The 21345-nt window shown below is 43.8% G+C and overlaps 1 protein-coding gene across 2 annotated transcripts in view; it reads right to left on the bottom strand.

Annotated features, from left to right (window-relative positions):
* Positions 1 to 20747, bottom strand: part of LOC143290405 (uncharacterized) — a 174229-nt gene extending 153482 nt beyond the window's left edge. The window contains exon 1 of one of the 2 annotated variants that reach the window (XM_076599815.1): positions 20685 to 20747. The gene's annotated coding sequence lies outside the window, so the exon portion shown is untranslated. Of the gene's footprint in view, positions 1 to 9621; positions 9675 to 20684 lie in introns of those variants that run through there. The other variant, XM_076599814.1, reaches the window with a different exon arrangement.
* Positions 20748 to 21345: the final 598 nt, after the last annotated feature.

Below are 21345 nucleotides of genomic sequence, written 5' to 3'. Positions count from 1 at the left end.
TCAGCGCAGTTTATTTTCCTTCTTCACTCCATCCACCTTCTTTCCTGTTACCGGATTAACGGCATGCATGGAAGGTGCATCACTCATACCACGGACCAGTTCGTGTTTCTCCCATCAAGTCACACGTGTCAGCATCATAGAGTTTACATACTGAACCATATTATGCTCCATATGTTTGAAGCACACGTATTCTGGTTTCTGCTATGTTTCAAGTTTCCATGACAAACAAACTTGACATCGATTACGGGATCTTTCATATACATTGCTTGATCTTCCCCGTGCCTCTGTGCACATAAAAAGAACAAGAAAATAGTCACCTTTTAACCACCAAACAGTGTGAAGATTCGAACTCCAGTCTATCCTGACGCGCTAATTACTGTGTTTTCCGCACTCGTCCCGCACTATGGATGACTAACAAAACGTAACATAGGCCGTGACAAGACGGCGTGACCAGATGGCAGAGAGTCAAACACAGTGAGTCTGGACTTCTGAGATGTTCAACAACTGCAAAGATTTGAGCAACATCTTCCAAAGTCACAAAGTTTCAACATCAACGCTCTGGACGCCTCAGAACAAGATGCAGGTGACGGAACACGTTCCTTTGCAAGTATATTGCCGCGTGAACAGCCATTCTCTTGAAAGAACCGTCACATTCATAAACAAAGAGACTTCACTAACAAAGTCACCAACCGCCACTTTCCCGCTTCTTGCTCTTTCTCAAAAGATAAGATCATATGCAAGCACACCTATAAAATATACTCGTGATGAACTTTTTTTCGCGTTCAGAACAGAAAAGAAACGATTTTAGCAAGCGATTTCTTCGTACCTTTCAGCATGGAAATAGCGTTTTGAAGAGAGAGAGAGAGAGATGGGGGTGGGGAGGGAGACAGAATGACAAGACGATGACAATGACAATGACAAAGCTGTTAAAGTCTATTCAGCGTTACAACGCCCTTCTGACAGGGATGGGGGCGGGGGCAAGAAAGAACAAGACATACTTGTGAATACACCGTCAGTAATTTGCATCATCATTGGAACTACAAACACAGACGCGCACGCACGCTTTCAATCAGATACAAATTCATTCACACCCGCTCACTCAGAGAGAGAGAAGAGAGAGAGAGAGAGACGGAACCTCACAGGGAAAAAGGATATGGAACAAGACGACGAAGAAGAAAAAGAAGGATCAGACGAAAATGACAATAACTACCATCACTACCACACTACCATCAACCAGAACAAAAACAAAAACCCCACCAAAAAAACCCCAAACAACAACAACAAAAACAAACAACAACAACAACAAAAAACAACAACCAACGAAACAAACAGCAATATCCACACCTTTCCCCTAAAGACAGGTGTTGACAAGGCGTGGAAGTTCACTCCATCAGTCACACAGAGTGGAGGGGAAGAAAGGATATTACCAAAAAACAACGACAGAAAAATGAATCATCATGAAAAAAGAAGAAGATATTATTTTATAATTTTGAACATATATCACTCCTCCCCCTCTTCCCCTTTCCCATCCCCACCCTCACAATTTTGTTTTTAAACAGAAAATGGGAAGGAAAGAAACGACCTTCGAACCCCCTCCAGCACACACACACACACACACACACACACACACACACACACACTCAGAAAAGGAAATGAAATCGCCAACCACAACAACAACAGCAGCAACAACCACAACAACCACCACATATACACAACCACCACATATACAACCACCACATATACAACAACCACCACAACAACCACATCCACAACCACAACAACCACAATCACAACAAAGCATGAAAATCCTCACACGTCACATCACAGCCTGTCTGCCTGCCTGCCTGCCTGCCTGTCTGTCTGCCTGTATCTCTCTGTCTATCTATCCAGCCTGTCTGTCTGCCTGTATCTCTCTGTCTGTCTATCCAGCCTGCCTGTCTGTCTGTCTAACTGCCTGTCTATCTGTCTATCTCTCTCTCTGTCTATCCAGCCTGCCTGTCTGTCTGTCTGTCTATCTGCCTGTCTGTCTGTCCAGCCTGCCTGTCTGTCTATCCAGCCTGCCTGCCTGTCTGTCTGTCTGTCTATCCAGCCTGCCTGTCTATCTGTCTGTCTGTCTGTCTATCCAGCCTGCCTGTCTGTCTGTCTATCTGTTTATCCAGCCTGCGTGTCTGTCTGTCTCTGTCTGTCTGTCTGTCCAGCATGTCTGTCTGTCTATCCAGCCTGTCTGTCTATCCAGCCTGCCTGTCTGTCTGTCTGTCTATCTGTCTGTCTGTCTATCCAGCCTGCCTGTCTGTCTGTCTGTCTGTCTGTCTATCCAGCCTGCCTGTCTGTCTGTCTGTCTATCCAGCCTGCCTGTCTGTCTGTCTCTGTCTGTCTGTCTGTCCAGCATGTCTGTCTGTCTATCCAGCCTGTCTATCCAGCCTGTCTGTCTGTCCAGCATGTCTGTCTGTCTGTCTATCCAGCCTGTCTGTCTATCCAGCATGTCTGTCTGTCTGTCTATCCAGCCTGCCCGCGTGTCACCCACTAAACACGTCAGAAAGCCACACAACTGTCACAGGGACGGGAGGTAAGGAAGAAAGCCCCGGCTATGGCTGTATGGCCCTTGCAAAGCAGTAGTGACTACGCCGACCGCATATAAAAAGCCCTTTACAAAGTACAGCTTTGTTCGGCTCTGGAGCATGTAAGCAGATAGGCCTTTTTTTTCTTCTTTTTTTTCCCCTTTTTTTAATTTTTTTTTTTATTTCCTCAGTGACATGAGAGGATCAAACGGGATTAACGATCAGGGGAACGTGGTTGTGATAGATTGTGTGGGGTAGACATGTATGTTGGGGGCAGGGTGGAGGAGGGGGCAGGGCAGGAGGTGTCGAGTGGTGGGGTGTTGTTTGGGGTGTGGAGGTGTGGGGATGGGGTGTTGTCTGGGATGTGGGGATGGGGTGTTGTTTGGGGTGTGTGGGGGTGTTAGTGGGGTGTGGGTGGGTTGTGGGTGGGATGTGGGGTGTTGTCTGGGGAGTGGGGTGTGGGTGGGTGCAAAAAGGGTTATCGTCTTCTTTTCGTTGCCTGTCCCCTCTTCCATCCTCGCCCATTAGATTTCGGAGAGGGAAGGGGGTACGTCTGGAAAAGGTTCATTCAGTCTGTGCATGCAGTTCTGACGTTGTATTGCTTGAGCTGTTGTCGATCATTTCCATCAGTTCTGACTAAAATTTATGATTAAAAAAATAAAAAATAAATAAAAAAGAAGCTTTTGCACAATAAGTGAAAATGCGTGATAACACAGGGTTCACAGAAATTGAAGGACCACTCGGACACCCGCACAGTTTTCTTCACAGAGGCATGGTAACTTGACTTACTTGACTTATGCCTCTTGACTCCTTGTGGAGCATAGGGCTGCTTCAGCACTCCTCCAGTGGACTCGGTTTGGGGCTGTCCTCTTCAGCCCGGTCCATGCCCATCCGGCTGCCTTCATCTCATGCTCCGTGCTTCTTCTCCAGGTCTGCTTGGGTCTGCCCGCTCTCCTGTTTCCTTGGGGGTTCCATTCAAGTGCTTTGTCTTGTGGTGTCGTCTGGAGGCATTCGCAGGGTGTGGCCTTCCAGCCCCATTTCATCCTCCTCATCTCCTCACTGATGGGCACCTGCTTTGTTCTATTCCAGAGGCAGGAATTTGATAAGGTCTCTGGCCATCTGATGTTTAAAATATGGCGTATCATCTATTGACAAAGGGCTGTAGTTTCTTGGTGTTCGTCTTGGCTGTTCGCCATGTTTCAGAGCGGGGGGCATGATAAAATGATGCTGAATTTTCGGCAAACAGCAGTGTGTGCAGCCAATGTAGTGAGCTCCACTCAGTAGTTTGAGGGACTTTCTTGCACGTGTACCTCCATTATTTTCAATGAAAAAACCACAACCCTCGGTAAAAAAACAAAACAAAAAAAAACAAACAAAAACAAAAGAAAAAAAAAAAAATGAAAGAGCTGTTCACGTTTACAGTGAGAGGTCAGTTTAGAGGTCAGTGGCTGACCCAATGTACCCTGCATAATTCAAATAACCTCTCGATTTTTTAAAATCATTTTATGAAAACATTCCTCTATATCTTTTTTTTTTCTTTTTCTTTCTTTACTTTCTCTTGAATCTGTAGCACTCACTCAGTGTCTCCGTGCCTCCATGTTTCTTGTTTCATTCCAACATTTGTGCACGTAGTTTGGAAAGTGTATTTATTGTATTGTATCTTTTGTCACAACAGATCTGTGTGTGTGAAATTCGGGGCTACTCTCCCTTAGGAGAGCGTGTCGCTACAATGAGAGAGCCACCCATTCTTATGTATTTTTTCTGCCTGCAAATGTATTTGTTTTCCTAAGAAAGTTGAATTTTATTCAGAAATTTGCCAGGGACAAACCTTCTGTAGGCTGGTCCTTTTACGTGAGCTAAGTGCACGGGACCTCGGTTTACCGTCTCATCCGAATGACTAGCGTCCAGACCACCACTCAAGGTCTAGTGATGGTGGTGAGGGAGAGGCAGGTAGAAGAATGCTAACAAAACAAAGAAGTCATAATCTTCACTGTTTCCCCACCCACCCTCTCAATGTTGGATGGCGCGATGGCATTACGGACTTACTTACCAAACCACTTTCTTTCTTTATCACATGTATTTTAAGCTTGGTATTCCAAGCCTGGTGGAGCAATGGCAGTATCGATTAACCTTTGCACTTGTGAGCCAGCGTTCACCAGCCATCAGGGTTTCCGGGCATGGTGGTGTGTCTTTGGGAAAGACATTGTATTCTGATTTTTCCTTGAATGGGTACCTCTCGACTTCGGTCGGGGAAGGTTAAAACGACGGAAAGAAGGGAATCTTTATAATTGGTGTTGATCAATGAAGCTAATCGCCATGAGAGGCAAGACTTTTTACTATTACTTTTTTTTCGTACTTTTTTATTTTTATTTTTTTATAATTTTTTTAAAGAGACGAATCGGAACGACCAGACACAGCAGAAACTTCACGATATTTTTATGATTCAAAAAGGAAAAACATACAAGAGCGAGAACGAAAGAAAAAAAAAAACGAAAGGGAAAGAAATGGAAAACAAAACAAAACAAAACAAAAACAAAGACAACAAAACCAAACCAAACCAACCAAAAACACGCACACAGTTAAAGGAGTGTGCAGAATGGCTGACTCACCATGGGGATGGCAGGGGAGAAAGGGAGTGAGGGCGGGGGTAGAGGATGGGGGTGGGGCTTGTTCTTAACTTTATGAAAACGACTGTACGTCACGGTAAGATATACACAAATGAGACATTTTGAGTGGCATGGATACCTTATCTCATGTTTGATGACGTATAAACATGATATATTTATATATACACTTATTCACATTTGTATTGCTGGGAATACTTTACACGTGTCATTATATTCTGCTTTCATCGTGTTTTCATCCGTTTTGTCATTTCCCCCCTTTCTTTTACACGTATTTGTGCCAAATTTTCTATGTTATAAAAACAGAAAAACATGTTTAAAAAAACAACACAAACAAAAAAAACAACAAAAACAAACAAACAAACAAACAAAAAAAACCGACTGTGCGTTTTTATGCGCATGAATGATAGTTTCTTCTAAACGGGTGTTCTGAAGCCCAATCATAATACACGCATTGTATTCCGCTTGGTTGTCAAAGAATAGTATTCTTTGTTCGTGGGCTGCGACTCCAACGTTCACTCGTATTCAAGTACGAGTGGGCTTTTACGTGCATGACTGCTTTTACCTCGTCATATTTGCAGCTATACTCCGTTTTCGGAGGTGTCAAAGGAAGCACTGGTGTGTATCCCCGTTGTGCAGGCTGGCAGGGTCTCTGGCCCACAGCCAGGCTACACTCCCAGTGGATCCGGGACAAGGGATAGGTGAGCTGTAACACAATGGACCCGTTGGTACCTGGATGATTCCACCTTATCATGATGGCGGGCTGAGGACAACCCACACCTCCATCTACATAGTCTGCCTGTAGCTCTACCTCAGTGTGAAGCGATGAAAGGAATACCGTTCCCCATAATCACCCAGGAGTACGTTTGCCGGGCAGCTGTTCTAAAGCCTGTTATTATCATTACCAGGTCGATCTTCTTCTCAGCTGCCCGCTAAAGCCACAATGGTCCCCCAGGCTGTATCGTCCGGTCCTGTCCCCTGCCCCACCCCTCCCTCCCCACTCACACAGCGCTGATGTCTGAGAGGTCCCCACTCCCCCCCCCCCTCCCCCCATTTCCCGGGCCCCCAGCCTGTAGGTCATTCTTCATTCTTCTCCAATCCCTCTTGCCTGCTGTACGTGGCCCCGTCGACACTCCATGATAAATTAATATAATAAATGGCGGGTCTCCCAGTGTCAACCTGCCTGCCTAATTGTGGAAAGAGATGCATTGCCCCGTAATTCGCAATCTCATCTTCCCTTGTTGTACAGTCTATAAGAGGCCATCTTTTTCTTCCCTTTCGCTCATTGTATACAACAACCACTTGCTGGCGTGTCGTACGTGTGTGATGGGTGTGAGTGTGTGTACAGCGAGCTGGAAACTGCAGAACACAGTGTATGGTTCCCTGAGAGACTGTCTCAAAGTTTCGTGTCGAGGTCTCCTACATGTGTTTGTTGGTGTTTCCAGTCCTGTTTCATTCTATCGGATTACCTTCAACACGAGGATTCACGCAGGATTGTGTCCTCGTCCTTGAACATTATATGGCAACGAGAGTCAGCGCCGTTCATTTTGTGGACTAAATCAAAACATTCAAGATGAGCGACCATAATTATCGTCTTCATTCGGTGAGTCATGTGGAAATCATGCGATTGTTTTTTCTTTCTTGAAAAAATGAAAAGAAAACAATTCAGTGTGACATTTCTGCATCGGAGAAAATGGCATTCTCTCCCGCACTCCATCTCTCCTGTCTTTTCCTGTCTCTTATAGACAGCGTCAGTATCGTTGATTTATGACTGAATATACAATGTTTAGAAAAAAGACATACTTTACAATTAGAGAGAGATATCAAAAGTCTTCACTCTCACAACGTGCTCCTTGGAGTAATCAGAACCCATCCTCACCACACAGGGGATTTTATGGCAGGGAACATGGAGCTTTGATGTCAGGATGGGATTTCATATTCGTAGAACAGAAAAGAGAAATGCATCAGTAAGTGGTAAATTCTTCCCCTCCTCCATCCACACCCCCCCCCCCTCTCTTAAACACGGCCCTCAAGGTTCTGAGTGGCCCAACAATGCACTGTTGTGGTATGACAATAAACATAATAAACACACTGGTGTTTGTGTTGTGCGAAAACAATATCATCAGCAGACAGGTATGTGACCTAACAACCAAAACCCACATATGTTGTCTGAACCACTAATAGAAAATGGGTTTCACTGTCGTGTTGCCAGTCACATGCAAGAAAGTAACTGTGCATATTGTTTGCAGTCAACTCCACACCATGTTTTAGCCCAATGCTTTCTCGTAACCCCATGATTTCTCTCACTCTAAAAGAAAGCATGAGATTGCGAGAAAACATGGGGGCGCCCCCACACTTTGTCACACATTGTAAGTGTTGGAGGTCCCCACTGTTTTTACTTACAACATTTCCATCGTCATCGGGGTTGGCTTCTTGTCTTTTCCCGACATGAATCTCAGAGAAAGAGAAGACAGACAGAGAGGGACCATGACAATGACGATCATGAGACTAAGTGATGACGTTGACGGTGATGTCAGCAGTACCGGTTTAAAAACTCTGTGTGTGTGTGTGTGTGTGTGTGTGTGTTTTGTCTGTTTTGTTGGCTGGTTGATTTGTTTTCTTCTTTGAGTCTGTTTTAAAATAACATTTTTAAGCACTGAGTGCCTTCTCTGAAATTGAGAAGCTATTTTCAGTGCAGTGATGCATGCGACAGGATATTAACTCAAACAGATGAACATGTAAACAAGAGTGAAATGAAGGAACGTTCTAAATAAATGTGACAGAAACAGTCGCATCACAATAGATAAAAAAGGTCCCCCTTTCACGCTCCCTACGTGAGAATACAGCCTTGTAAATCGTCTTTTTCTGTCACATTTATGCAGAAAACTGAATCATGTCGGTGTTATTCCCATCATCCCACGGGAAAGATTTGGGTCAAGACTTGGAATATTATCTCTGAAATATACACATTGGCATACTTTTGTTGTTTGTTATTAGCTACCGATATTGAGTTTGAGGTCGATGCACTGCAATGGCCGTCACATGTGAAATGCAGTAAACAGATGTCAGTTTCAGTGACATCACTGTCGATGTCTTCGTAAACCCCATTGTCATTATCATGATCGTCGTTGTCATCATCCCCCTCTTTTCCTATTCTCTCTCTCTCTCTCTCTCTCTCTCTCTCTCTCTCTCTCTCTCTCTCTCTCTCTCTCTCTCTCTCTCTTTCTCCTTTCAAGATTTGTGTTTGGAAAAGGCAAGAAAGCAACCCCGATGACATAGGAATTTTTGTTTGTTTGTTATTGTTTTTTGTTTTTGTTTTGTTTTGTTTTTCAAAATAAAACTAAAGGGGACTTCCCACACTTTCTTACACATTGAGAGAAAGCGTGGTAAGGGAACGACAACACTCTCTCACAATCCCGCGCCTTCTCGTGAAGTGAGAGAAAGCGAGGGATCGCGTGAAAGCGGGGGTTAACACCTCGCCTCCCCCCCCCCTCCCCCCCAAAAAAAAAAAATCACGAAAACAAAAACAAAAAACAGGAAGCGTGTGGACTTTGGGAACAGTTTCAGCTTCACTCTCAAGGCGTCAAAGCGTGCAGACTGAAGCACATACGATACATCCTCTACTGTCAGGAAACAGGGAGGAGAGGCAGATGCCTGTATTGTGCTGATCAAGCCTGGAGAGGGAACAGTAATATTTAGTAACAGAGGAAACGTCCACAGCAAGGCCACGACATGTCAAACGTTAGTGAAATATTGAATGACAATCTGTTCTCTGTCGGTCGGTCTGTTTCTCATAACTTAAGATTCATTTCATACAAAACATGCACTGCTTGCGCATGGAATTCATGATGCATTCATAAGCAGTATATGTGTGTGTGTGTGTGTGTGCGCGTGTGTGCGCGTGCGTGCGTGTTTGTGTGTGCGTTTAATTCAGCATCTTTTCATTGTATTAAAGGGGTACTTCCTGTCGACCTCGAGGTAGGCTACACAGTCTCAAATTCGATTTCACAAATCACACGATCACCAGCAGAACTCCAGGGGTTCTCTCTCCCTCTCTCTCTCTCCCTCTCTCTCTCTCCCTCTCTCTCCCTCTCTCTCTCTCCCCCTTCTCTCTCTTCTTCTTGTGTCGCTCATTCAGTTCAAACTCATCAAGCGTTAATAAAACACGTCATGCGTCTCTCCTCTCCCAATCCCCTGCCCCAAACAAATTAGTCGTTGAAAAATGGCGATGAGAAACTGATGAGGGTGATAAAGGTTTCGGGGGTGAGGGTGAGGCTGTGGGAGAGAGGGAAAGGGTGGGTGGGTGATAAATGGGTCCCATTCACAGTCTCTCTTTACTCGGCCCCCGTCTACCCTCCCCCATCCCTCCTCTCATCGCCTTCCTCCCTCCCTCCCTCTCCCTCAGCTATCATCATTTATCACTGAAAAACATTACTAACCTTTAATGACAACGATGCATCATCACCCTCTGGTCTCCAAAGCGAGAGCTCAGCTTTCTCCCCGTGCCGTTCAGTGAGAGTGTGTCCGCGGCCAGTCGTGGACCTGATGGAGTGAGTCCCTGTCTGGACCCCAATTCCAGCTGGGCACTACATGCACACACCATGGAAAGGTTCTCCTTGCGCGTCGCCTCTTCTGCAAGTGCACCAGAGGTGTAGGAAAAACAACAACAAACAAACGTGGAATTTCTAGCTCAGTGTACAACGAAGGATCCTCGTCCAACTTTTCCTGGATTGGAATCTCTGGTGCGAGTATGAAGACGTGAATGTAAAGTCGGAAAGAAAAAACAATGCAATGACAGTGTTTTGTTATTGTTGTTGTTGTTGTTGTTGTTGAGAAGTAAAACGAAAAAAAAAAAAAAAAAAAAAGAGTGAAAGTACTGTGCAGGAAAAGTTTTGAACGGAATCTCTCAATCAAGTGTGATGACGTCAGTCAGGTGTGCAGAACGGGAACATTCGTTGTTTCTGTTCTGGAATAAGGATACGACTTTTAGAAAACCTCAGCCTCGAATGGAACATTTGTCTTCCAAGGATACAGGCAGAGACCGTGTAAATACTCATGGTAAGCAATCTTCTACAAGTGAGTGCAACCAGAAGGACAACAACAACAACAAGGACCGTGGTGGAGTTTGTAGTGATCCAAGCTGGAATCTGTGCCAGACTCTTCTTGGAATAACTGGCACTACCACAAGGACGGAACGGCAACAAGGCAGGTATTTTAATGACACTGCTACAGCCAGACAGTGATTTGTGGAAGAGCTCTCATTCAAGTATGATTACCCCAGGGGATGGAGTAGGTGCGAGAGGGGAGGGGGGCATTCTTGGCCTGCTAAAAGAAGGGGAGGAAGTAGCAGTCTGTGTAATAACAAAGGTGTGGATAAGAATCACGTGGCTTTGACAGTTTTTGTCTTCCTTGCTTTACAATACCAAGCACAGCGCTCTGAAAGGTCCTTCGTAGTACCATGTTTGGCACAAGTCTGAAGGTCCATTTTGCCTCTTCCCGTTTCGCCTATTCTTTGATCCTACCGCCACCCTCAATGGCCTCTGAACAGTTGGTTTCGCCTTCCCGCCGTCCCCGTTTTGCCTGATCAGTCTCTCTCTCAGTCTCTCTGTCTCGCTCTCTGTCTCTCTTTGTCTCTCTCAATCTCGCCCTCTCTCTTTCTCTTCTCTCTCAAACACATGCGGGCACACACACACACACACACACACACACACACACACACACACACACGCACGCACGCACGCACGCAGAGAGAGAGAGAGAGAGAGAGAGAGAGAGAGAGCAACTGAGTACACAGGCAAACTGGGAATGGGCAAATCGGGATCACAACGTCTATGATCGTGGAATCTGAAATAGGCGAATCTGGATGACACTGTTTGAGGATCCCCAGGGAAAGTGAAGGCAACTGATAAAGCGTCAGTGGCCACACAGGCGGGGAAGGCAGCGAAGTGCAGAGGAAGAAGGGGGAGGAGGGGTGGGGTGGGGGTGGGGGTGCTCGCGAGACTGTGCAGTGCAGCGAGATGAACAAGAAGGCCGAAACCCGCTAGAGATTTATCAAAGTTCGTAGATTTTTTTTTTCCTATCTGGATTTCATTACCAGCAATAACACCAATGACGAAAGCTCGACCGTAGTACATGTAATAGTTTTGAGCTCTTGTATCAGCAGAGAACTGAGATTTCGCTATGATCATATGATGAAAGAGTGAGGATAAGATTCCCCAAGGAGGACAAAGAGGGGGTAGAACAGGAGGCAATGCTGGTGGAACAAAGACGGTCATGATGAACGATGTCGCAAACATCGGGGAGAGAGAGAGAGAGAGAGAGAGAGAGAGAGAGAGAGAGAGAGAGAGAGAGAGATTTGGGATAAAGGGAGATATTACCATCCCTCATACATTATGAGTGCTATAATCTGTGCACATACTTACCACACATATCACGGGACATTTTCCTCTCAAGGAGTATAATGGAGCCAGAATGAGTAAGCATCAGCACCCTCCCTTCGCCGCCTCCATCATACACACACACACACAATCACACACACACACACACACACACACACACACACACACACACACACACATACACACACGCACACACACACATACACACACACACACACACACACACACACACCACACACACACACACACACACACACACACACACACACATTGTACAGACCACCTTCACGTTTCTCCAACAACAGTCTCTAAGAATCTATGGCACCGAAGAGTACGATACGAATTCAATCATCCCATGCACATTCTCCCCCTCCCACCCACCCCCACCCCCCTCTCTCTCTCCTTTCCTCTCTTCCCCTCCTTTTCCCCCTCCCCTCTTTCTCACCACCGCCTCTTAAATATCACTTTCAGAAACTACGATAGTTCCTGTCGATATAATTGTACAGACATATGGCATTCATATCCAGAAACCAGATACTGTCACATTGCCTCAAGACAGTTTTGTGCACCCTCTGAACCGCGAGGAAATTCTTAACTGCATTTTAATTCAAATGTGTGTATTCGTGCATGTGAACAGAAAAAGAGATATTGTTCATTCGATAAGATGTACCAGCGATACAAACGGTTATAACAATATATCAACAAGTAATCATCAGCTGCAATTTAAGGCAACGTAAAGAAAAAACAAGAAGATTGAAACTAACAACTGAATTGTGATCGTAACGATGTGGCGATAATGAACATATGAAAGACAACTCTTTTAGCTCCAAAACCAAAAGCGCATGTACACACACGCTCGCATGAAAACACAAGCACGTAAGCGCGTTCACGCACGCACACACATGTGTTTGTTTAAAAATGTGTGTGTGTGTGTGTGTGTGTGTGTGTGTGTGTGTGTGTGTGTGTGTGTGTGTGTGTGAGAGAGAGAGAGAGAGAGATGGTGACGGTTTGAAAACGACAGCCCCAAAACCCGGCGAAAGCGAGAACCCTCATTGCTTTGCGTTCTGCAATGTGAACCACATCTGGTGGCCAGGCCAATTTCAGTTTTAGGTCATGTATCACGGAAACACCAAATCGCGGACACTGATCCATATACGCTACACCACATCTGTTTTTTTTTTTAAATAAAGGAGCAGACTCCTGACCAACACACAAACCTAGCGGGCTGGTCAGGGCCTGTGGCTGGACGAGAGGTGTGTGGAGTTTTAATCAGAGGGTGGGGCAGCCGCCAGTGGTCAACCATTGGATGTCGTTTCAACTTGCCTGGCGGTTCTCTCGCTGTTTCCAATCCACACATGCCTTTAAGTAGAAAATGAAGAAAACACGTGTAAAAACTTCACTCAACCATCATATGATCAGCTGAATGACTGTTTAACCAAATGCTTTGATGCATTCAGTCGGCGCAGAAATGATGATAATGACGTTTGAATCTGCTGTAAACTGTTCAGATTGAATTATTTCTGTTGAATCTGTAATTGTTTGTGACTGGAAAATTGATTAAAATGAAGTTTTCCAGTTCATTCATCAAGTTCATTTATCAAGTCCAGCGAGAAAATCGACGTGGTAAAAACTAGATATTCCACATGTTTCCATTGCACACGAGCTGGAAAACTGGTGTTAACACAAGTCTTGGATTGGGATTGCAAGCATCCATGAAAATGGTGCTTAAATCAAGTGTTTAAATTCCGAGAGCAGGGATACAAATAACGAATATAATGTTTTGACTAGCCTCTCACACGAAAGAAAGCTGATTATTCCAAAACAAAAGATTTGATGGTTTGATACACGGAAGGAAATTATCCTCAATCGTTCAAATGATAACATAATTTTCATTTTAAAAGCTAACTGCTTCAAATTGATATAAAATCACTCAAGTGCGAAATAAAAACATATCATTAAAATTTCTCAGTTCACTCAGCAATTATTCAAGTGACGAAAAAGTGTTTTTTGTTGCGAATGGACAGTTTTATCCCCACTGAAGCAGTCACACTCCCGAGAGTGGTACAGGTGCATGCTGTGTTCGTGGCCCAGTGACTCACTGAAGGATGACAGTGATCACAGAATCATTTACATGCGTGTCTTTTCTTCTGCACGTGCATATTCACAAGGAGGGCAGGGTGTGTGTGTTTGTGGTGGTGTGTGTGTGGCGGAGGGGTGGGGGGGGGGGGAGGTAAAGCAAAAGTTGTCTACACACCTGGAGTCTGCAGACTACAACATTCTCCTCCCGTAACTCACGTGGGACTCCAGCCAAACACTGTCTGTCGACTCACTCATTGGTGAGTAACCGTTCAAGTCAGGGGGACAGTTTGTGAACGAATGTCTTAAGCGGGCCTGTTTAGCAGAAGATTTATCGCTTTGAAAGAGTTTCGATTCACTTGACCCGTCCAGTGAGGAGCATCTGGTTTCAGCCACGTGGATTTTTCATTCAAACACTGTTCAAATCTTGGACAATAGATATGATTAGAACAACCGATGGATGAACATTGTACGAATACTTGATCAGGTCCACTTCCAGGTCTACAATCAAATCAAATGTTATTCAGTGTGCGTGTTCTACTTTGCCCTCGACCTTTGGAGATATCAAAGCATCAATGTCAATATGTTTTAAAAATTTCTCTCTCTCTCTTGTACACCCCTTGAAAACATCTAAGATACTCAATACTCAGCGTCATTTCCTTTGTGTCCTCGTGCGATATGCACCACGGAGCTCCAATATCTCTGTGTTTCAATGTCATTAGTTTGTGCCATGTTTCTCGTGGATTTTTACGATCCAAAACATTTGCCATTTTATCTGCACGGCATTCACTGTGAAAAGCTGAGAATGTCCCTAGGATGTACTGCATCTCCAAGAACAGTATCACGCTTTAGTTCCGAGCTTAAATCTGAATTCAGTTTTTAAAACTCCATGTTGATCTCTCAGATTCTGAGATTAGTTGTAATGCCTCATGTGTCACATTCGTCGTGAATAGCAGCAGCTTCACAGTTTTGAATTACATCTGTCACAAATCTTTTGTGGTTTGCAAAGTGTTAAATTGTTGTTTGATGTTTGTTTGTGCTGTGTTTGTCGCGGATGTCTGGGGTACGCTAATACGTCGTGGACCTGATAGATCTCTAGAGTTCAAATCCAGTTTCCTCAATTATTCTGCATTTATTATCCTGTAGGATGTCAGAGTTTTATATCAGATGCCTTGTCCGACGTTGCTCGAAGACATCAAATTTTCCAAACTCCACACCAGAGATTTTTTCTTCTGTTCGTGCCTTGAGGACACCTGGATCTTCTGAGCATTGGTTCTGTCCAATGTGTGGTTCTGTCCAGTGTGTGGTTCTGTCCGATGTGTGGTTCTGTCCAATGTGTGGTTCTGTCCAATGTGTTTTGTGGACCTCTGCTGTCTCGATCTTCTATATTGGTTTCCGTGAGGTACAACCTTGTAAATTTGTTTATGAGCATTTTGAGTTAAGTATTAGATTCTTTGTGCTATAGTCCTGTGGATACTTGCATATTCGGATTTCCATAATTATCAGTTTCCGTATGTTACAGTCCTGTGGATATTTGCAAATCCGGACTTCTTTAATTATCAGTTTCCGCGTGCTGTAGTACTAAAAAAACACACAAAACGCGGACGTTCATCAACATCTGCCTGAGAAGAGTCCTTCAGATCCACGGGCAGACTAGTCAGCAACATCTACCTGTGGCAGAAGACACAACCATTGCCAGCTGAAAGCCAAACTGGAAGATGGTGGGGATGGATCGGGCATTACTACCAAAACCAGCGTCAAGCATCGCCAGACAGGCCCTTGCACGGAGTTCCCAAAGGAGGCCGAGGAGACCTCCAGGCAGCCACCAAGAAGGTGGGCCTCATCCTGAGCCAGACAGAGGCCAAGGCACAGGACAGAGGACTGTGGAGGTCTCTTGTTGACGGCCTGTATCCCAGGAGAGACGGAAGGCCTAAGACAGTAAGGTGTGCTACGGTCGTATGGATATTTACATGTTCACACTTCAGTCATTGTTAGTTTCCGCGTGCTACAGTATAATCCTGTGCACATTCGCAAACTGAAGTTCAATGTTGGTTTCCGTGTGCGGGGTACGATCCCTTGGACATTTTGTGCATGTTCAGAGTGCTACATTAGTCTCCGCGCGCTACAGTCCTACGGACACTGGCATATTCAGAATATTACGTTAGTCTCCGCGTGCTACAATCCTACGGACACTGGCATATTCAGAATATTACGTTAGTCTCCGCGTGCTACAGTCCTATGGACACTGGCATATTCAGAGTGTTACATTAGTTTCAACGCGCTACAGTCCTACGGACACTGGCATATTCAGAGTGTTACATTAGTTTCAACGCGCTACAGTCCTACGGACACTGGCACATCCATCGTACTGTTGTAGTTCCCATGTGCTGCAGTCCTAGTGGCCCTGTAGGCCCGCCATCTTGTGTCGTGTCCTCCCCACGGACAGCTGAAGGCTGCACGTCAACCCATCAACCACGATGTGCACTTCGACGTTTGTTTCAGCCACACGGGATGCGTGAGTAAGCATTTTTTTTCCTGCTTTCAAAGTGTTGTATTCAGTTCTGTTTCATTCTGTTTGTTTTACTGTATTGCAATTTACTTCATTCAATTCATTGTTACTTGAGGTGATGGTAGTGGTGGTGACGGTGGTGGTGGAAGTGGGTGAGGGTGGGGAGAGGAATGGGGTGAGGGCTGGTGTTGGTGGTGTTGGTGGTGTTGTTGGTGTTGGTGGTGTTGTTGGTGTTGGTGGTGTTGGTGGTGTCAGGGTTGTTTGTAATGAATACTATTTTCCCATAGAAGTTGACTGCTTAGTTTATTAAATGATTGTTGTTGTTGTTGTTGTTTGATTTTATAAAGATGTTGTGGCTGTTCTTGTATCTTTTGAATACTTTGATAATCTATTGAAGATCGTGATAATCACGATATTGAGATGATTCCAGATTCTTTCTCTCCATTGTTGACTGTTCAGGTGTTGTTGTTTTTTTGGGTTTTTTGTTTGTTTGTTGTTGTTTTTTTGTTTTGTTTTTTTGGTATGGTGTTTGCTGTTGTTGTCTTTGTTTGTGTTGTGGGTGGGGTGGGGTGGGGTCTATTAGTGGTCATTTTTACGTGTCACGTAAAAGAAAATGTGAGTTCCAACGTGTGCGTTTTCAAATGTGAAATGTGTCTGCAACACAAAATAAAACCCAAAACTGATGAGAACTGAAGCAAAGCAGATAAGAAACAAAATTTTGATAATAAATGAAATGTAAAAAACTTCAACAATGAATTTAGAAAAGAAACAAATCAAATAAATAACATGAATAAGTGACAAATAAAGACAAAGTGAAACAAATGACATAGAATGAAACAAAATTATAAAATGAATAAGATAATTAAGCTAGACAAGAATAAGGTAAACCAAAATAATATGATAAATCAGACCCAGCCAGTTGCTAACATGTGATGTTGGTTGTTTTCCTTTTGACACGTAAACCACAGACGGAATTTGTTGAAAAGACAAGAAAGTAAACGAAATACACACACGCACACGCACACACACACACGCACGCACTCGCCACCCTCCGACCCCCCCCCCTTCCTTACCCCGCCTCCCCCCCCCACACCCAATCATACTTCAGCAAGATACTTGGTTTGTAATGCAGTGTCCATGCAGATGTTGTACCGTGTGTGTGTGTGTGTGTGTGTGTGTGTGTGTGTGTGTGTGTGTGTGTGTGTGTGTGTGTGTTTTATGCTTCATTTGGATTCTACTATTCATGACTGAAGATATCAAAGCCGTTATGATTTATAACAATGAAAGCAAATTCTCACAATTTGCACGTGCAGTTAATGAATAACGGAGGCACAGTGTATTAAGAAAAATCGATTCAGCCAGCTGTGACATGTGAAACGTTTTAAGGGCTCTTCTTGAAGGCAGAAAAACCACAAACAGTTCAGCTGAAAATGTTTTAAAAGTTCCAGAAAAAATCGTTCACAGCATTTGAATATATAGTACAATCCTGCACATGTTGATATATTCGAAGTTTGGTTTATAAACGATGTTAAAGACTGTAAAAGGGTTAATTACGATTAAAAAAAAATTTAAAAAAAGATTCTGAACTTAAGGCTTGTTCAAAGTATTGGGGAAAAAAACCCACCAAAACAAACGAATCACTTCTCTTGAAAGAGTGCCTTCATCAAAATCCCCTTTCTTTTATCCAGATCAACTCATCTCTTGATTCTACTTCTGAATCTGCCAGACGATTTTCTAATTTTCTAATTTACTATGTGCGTGTGGAATGAGTGTTTTGTTTGTTTGTTTTTTTACGAGATGAAACAGGCAATAATATAAGAACGGACAGTTTATGGGGCATTGCGGAATATAAGCACACCATACAGTGACACTTCTGTTCAAGCATGAAAAGTGTATCTGGAAAAGAAAGGCCTGACCAGTGCTGTGTTTATGTCAGGCATCTGTCATGGACTTGAAATAAAAGCAGCATATCTGCGAGTATCTGTAAGTCCGTGGGCATTTGCTCTCTCTCTCTCTCTCTCTCTCTCTCTCTCTCCAAGCAGGTGCGGATTTGAGCAGTCCACATGAATCAGTACGCACACTTTAACACTTCCTTGAAACGGAAACGGAAACAAAATTCAGAAGAGTAACCCATAGCGGGAGAATAATATCGCAGCTGCATGAAATGCACCCTTTCTTCGACGGAGGGAAAAATAAAGTGACCTCGCTACACACGCCATGAAAAAACAACAACAAAAAAACCCGAGAACTGGTGTTGGAAAACGCACTTCAGTAAACAATTCTTGTTTGATGGATTGCTCCTGTCATGAATGAGTTGCTCTTTTTGTATTTTCTTCTAAAATGTCCCCCTTTTCTTTTCGATTGTGTGCTTGTCTATATATTTTTTTTCTATCTTCTCTTTTATCCTCAACAATAGCGGATCATTCTTGGATTCATAGAAGCTTTCTTTAAACATTCATTCCGGGTTTTTCATTTGTCCACGGATGGACAGACAGGCAAACATACAAACATGGAGGTGGGATACTGTTGGGCGGTTGTTGTTTTTCAGCAATGTAACGTAAATGTACATCTATGTTTTGCATTTTAATCATTTATTTACTTACTTTTGCCTTTTATTTTTCGGGGAAGTGGGCTGATACGTGCATAACAGGTAAAGCAATAGACGTCTTGTCCTGTCTTCATGCATCAACTTACATAGTATCTTTTTGCGCACTTTTCTTTCAGATCCTGTTGCGTCATATGGCTCTCTCCCTCTCTCCCTTTCTCCTCTCTCTCTCTCTCCCCTTCTCTCTCCCTCCCCTCTCCCATATCTTTCATATCCTGTTGCGTCATATGAATATAAAGAAGAAGCTCTGACGAAGGATAAGAAAAGGAAACGAATGATGGTCAAACTACGCAAGAAACGTGCATCATTAATTAATGATACGTTTGTCATTCTGCTTTCAAAGACTTCTTTGTTCTCTCTCTCTCTCTCTCTCTCTCTCTCTCTCTCTCTCTCTCTCTCTCTCTCTTTCTTCTTCTTCTTCCTCCCCCCTCTCTCTCCCTTTCCCTCTCTCTCTCCCCCCCTCTCTCTCCCTCCCCTCTCTCTCTGTGCCCCCACCTCTCTCCCTCCCCTCTCTCCTCCCCCCTCTCTCTCCTCTCTCCTCTCTCTGTATGTGAGTCAGAGTCAGAGACATACAGAGACGGAGTTCAGACAGACTGATAGACAGTCGGATGGAACTGAGCTCTGAGAGAAAGAGAGTGAGAGAGAGAGAGAGAGAGGGAGAGAGAGAGACAGACAGACAGAGACAGAGAGAGAGACAGAAACAGACAGACAGAGAGAGAGGGAGAGAGAGAGAGATGGATGGATGCACACACAAATAAGTATCAAAAACAGAGATAGAAAGAAGAGACTCGAAGAGAGAACATCCATGCCCCCCGTCCTCCTCCCACCTCCACCCCACCCCCGCCACCCCCCATCCCTCCCACACACATAACGTTCCGCGGAAGAAAAGCAAAATAAGTTAATAATGATCTAGAAAAATAGTCAGCCGAAAAGAATAAAACCTCGTGCTTGAGAAAGCGGTGCACAGAACGGAACACGGATTTGTACACCACCACCACCACCACCACCCCAGCCCATCTCCACCATACCGCCAGTGATGTTCTCTGGGTGCTGATCTTTCGGATGAGACTACACAGTGAGATCCGTGTGCATCGTGAGGACGTAAAAGAAACTACTGCAAGAAGAGTTGTCCCGAATAGATAGATAGATAGATAGACAGATAGATAGACAGATGGATGGATGGATAGATAGATAGATAGATAGATAGATAGATAAACAAACCAACAAACAAACAAATCTTCTACGATAGTTTAACTGAATTCATACACCTGTAGACATTTTGGAACAAAAGAACAAATAATAGGGATGGCGCTGCACTATGACGACCCGCTATCTGTGGGGAGAGACTGACGCCCGAATTTCACACAGACATACTGTCGTGACGTAGTGTAAATAATGAACACAAACGAACAAACGGAGAGACAAATAACAGTTCCTGTGTCGTTTAAACAATTCAGCACGCAAACTGCGAGACAAATAAGCGAACTCACAAAGCAAATAACTATGTGCGTAATAAGAACAAGCTATCATGTTCCACAGGGAAAGATATTGACAAGGCAAACTGGGAATCATTTTATGCATACGAACAAAAAGATACATTCATGAAGATTCCTTTATTGCCATGTGAGATCAGCCAACAATGCAGCATTATCACATTTCATAGAAGATACACAAACACGCGCGCACTCACGCACATGCAACATGAACACACACACACACACACACAACAACACACACACACACACCACTCATGCACACACACACACACACACACACACACACACACACACACACACACACACAGCACTCATGCACACACAACACACGCACACACACAACACACAACACACACACACACACACACACACACACACACACACACACACACATTGACAGTATGGATGTGTACAATACCTGTACCAGGAGTTTTGCAAATGAAATGCAGGCTGTCGCTGAAGTCACCGTTCCAAGCCGAGCCTTGAAGACACACAACCAACACTGTTGGTAAATAACTAAATAAAAGATAATCATATTAATAAATGAACATATAAATGAACACATAGATGAATAGATAAATAAATGAATGAACAGATAACTAGATGAATAAGTAAATAAATGAATAATAAAATAAATCAAGGTTTGTGACACTGGAACTGATCAGATGCAAGGATAACAATTCTTATACCCCCTCTCCTTTGTCAAGAATAAATAATTAGATAGATAATAAACAGACATACAAACAGACATAATATCATACATACATGCAAGCATACATACATACATATTTACATACATAAAATGCATTAAGAATGATAGGAGTATTGTCGTCGCACCCTCTTATATGCAAGAATAAGTGCGCACATATGACTGATTGTTGATTGATATGGATACTTATATGAATGATGGGGTTGTGGTATATAGTGGTAGAAGCAGCAGCAGCAGTAGTAGTACTAGTAATAGTTGTTGTTGCTGTTGTTGTCGTTGATGATGTTGATGTTGTTGTTGTGATAGTGTGTATGGGAACTTAATTCGCTCTCGTAGAGGTGGACTGGGAACCAAAGTTCTGGCTCAAAGA

This window comes from Babylonia areolata, chromosome 15 (assembly GCF_041734735.1).
Source record: "Babylonia areolata isolate BAREFJ2019XMU chromosome 15, ASM4173473v1, whole genome shotgun sequence".
Classification (NCBI taxonomy): Eukaryota; Metazoa; Mollusca; class Gastropoda; order Neogastropoda; family Buccinidae; genus Babylonia; species Babylonia areolata.
The sequence above is the reverse complement of the archived record's forward strand: the minus strand, read 5'-3'. Positions and strand labels throughout refer to the sequence as shown.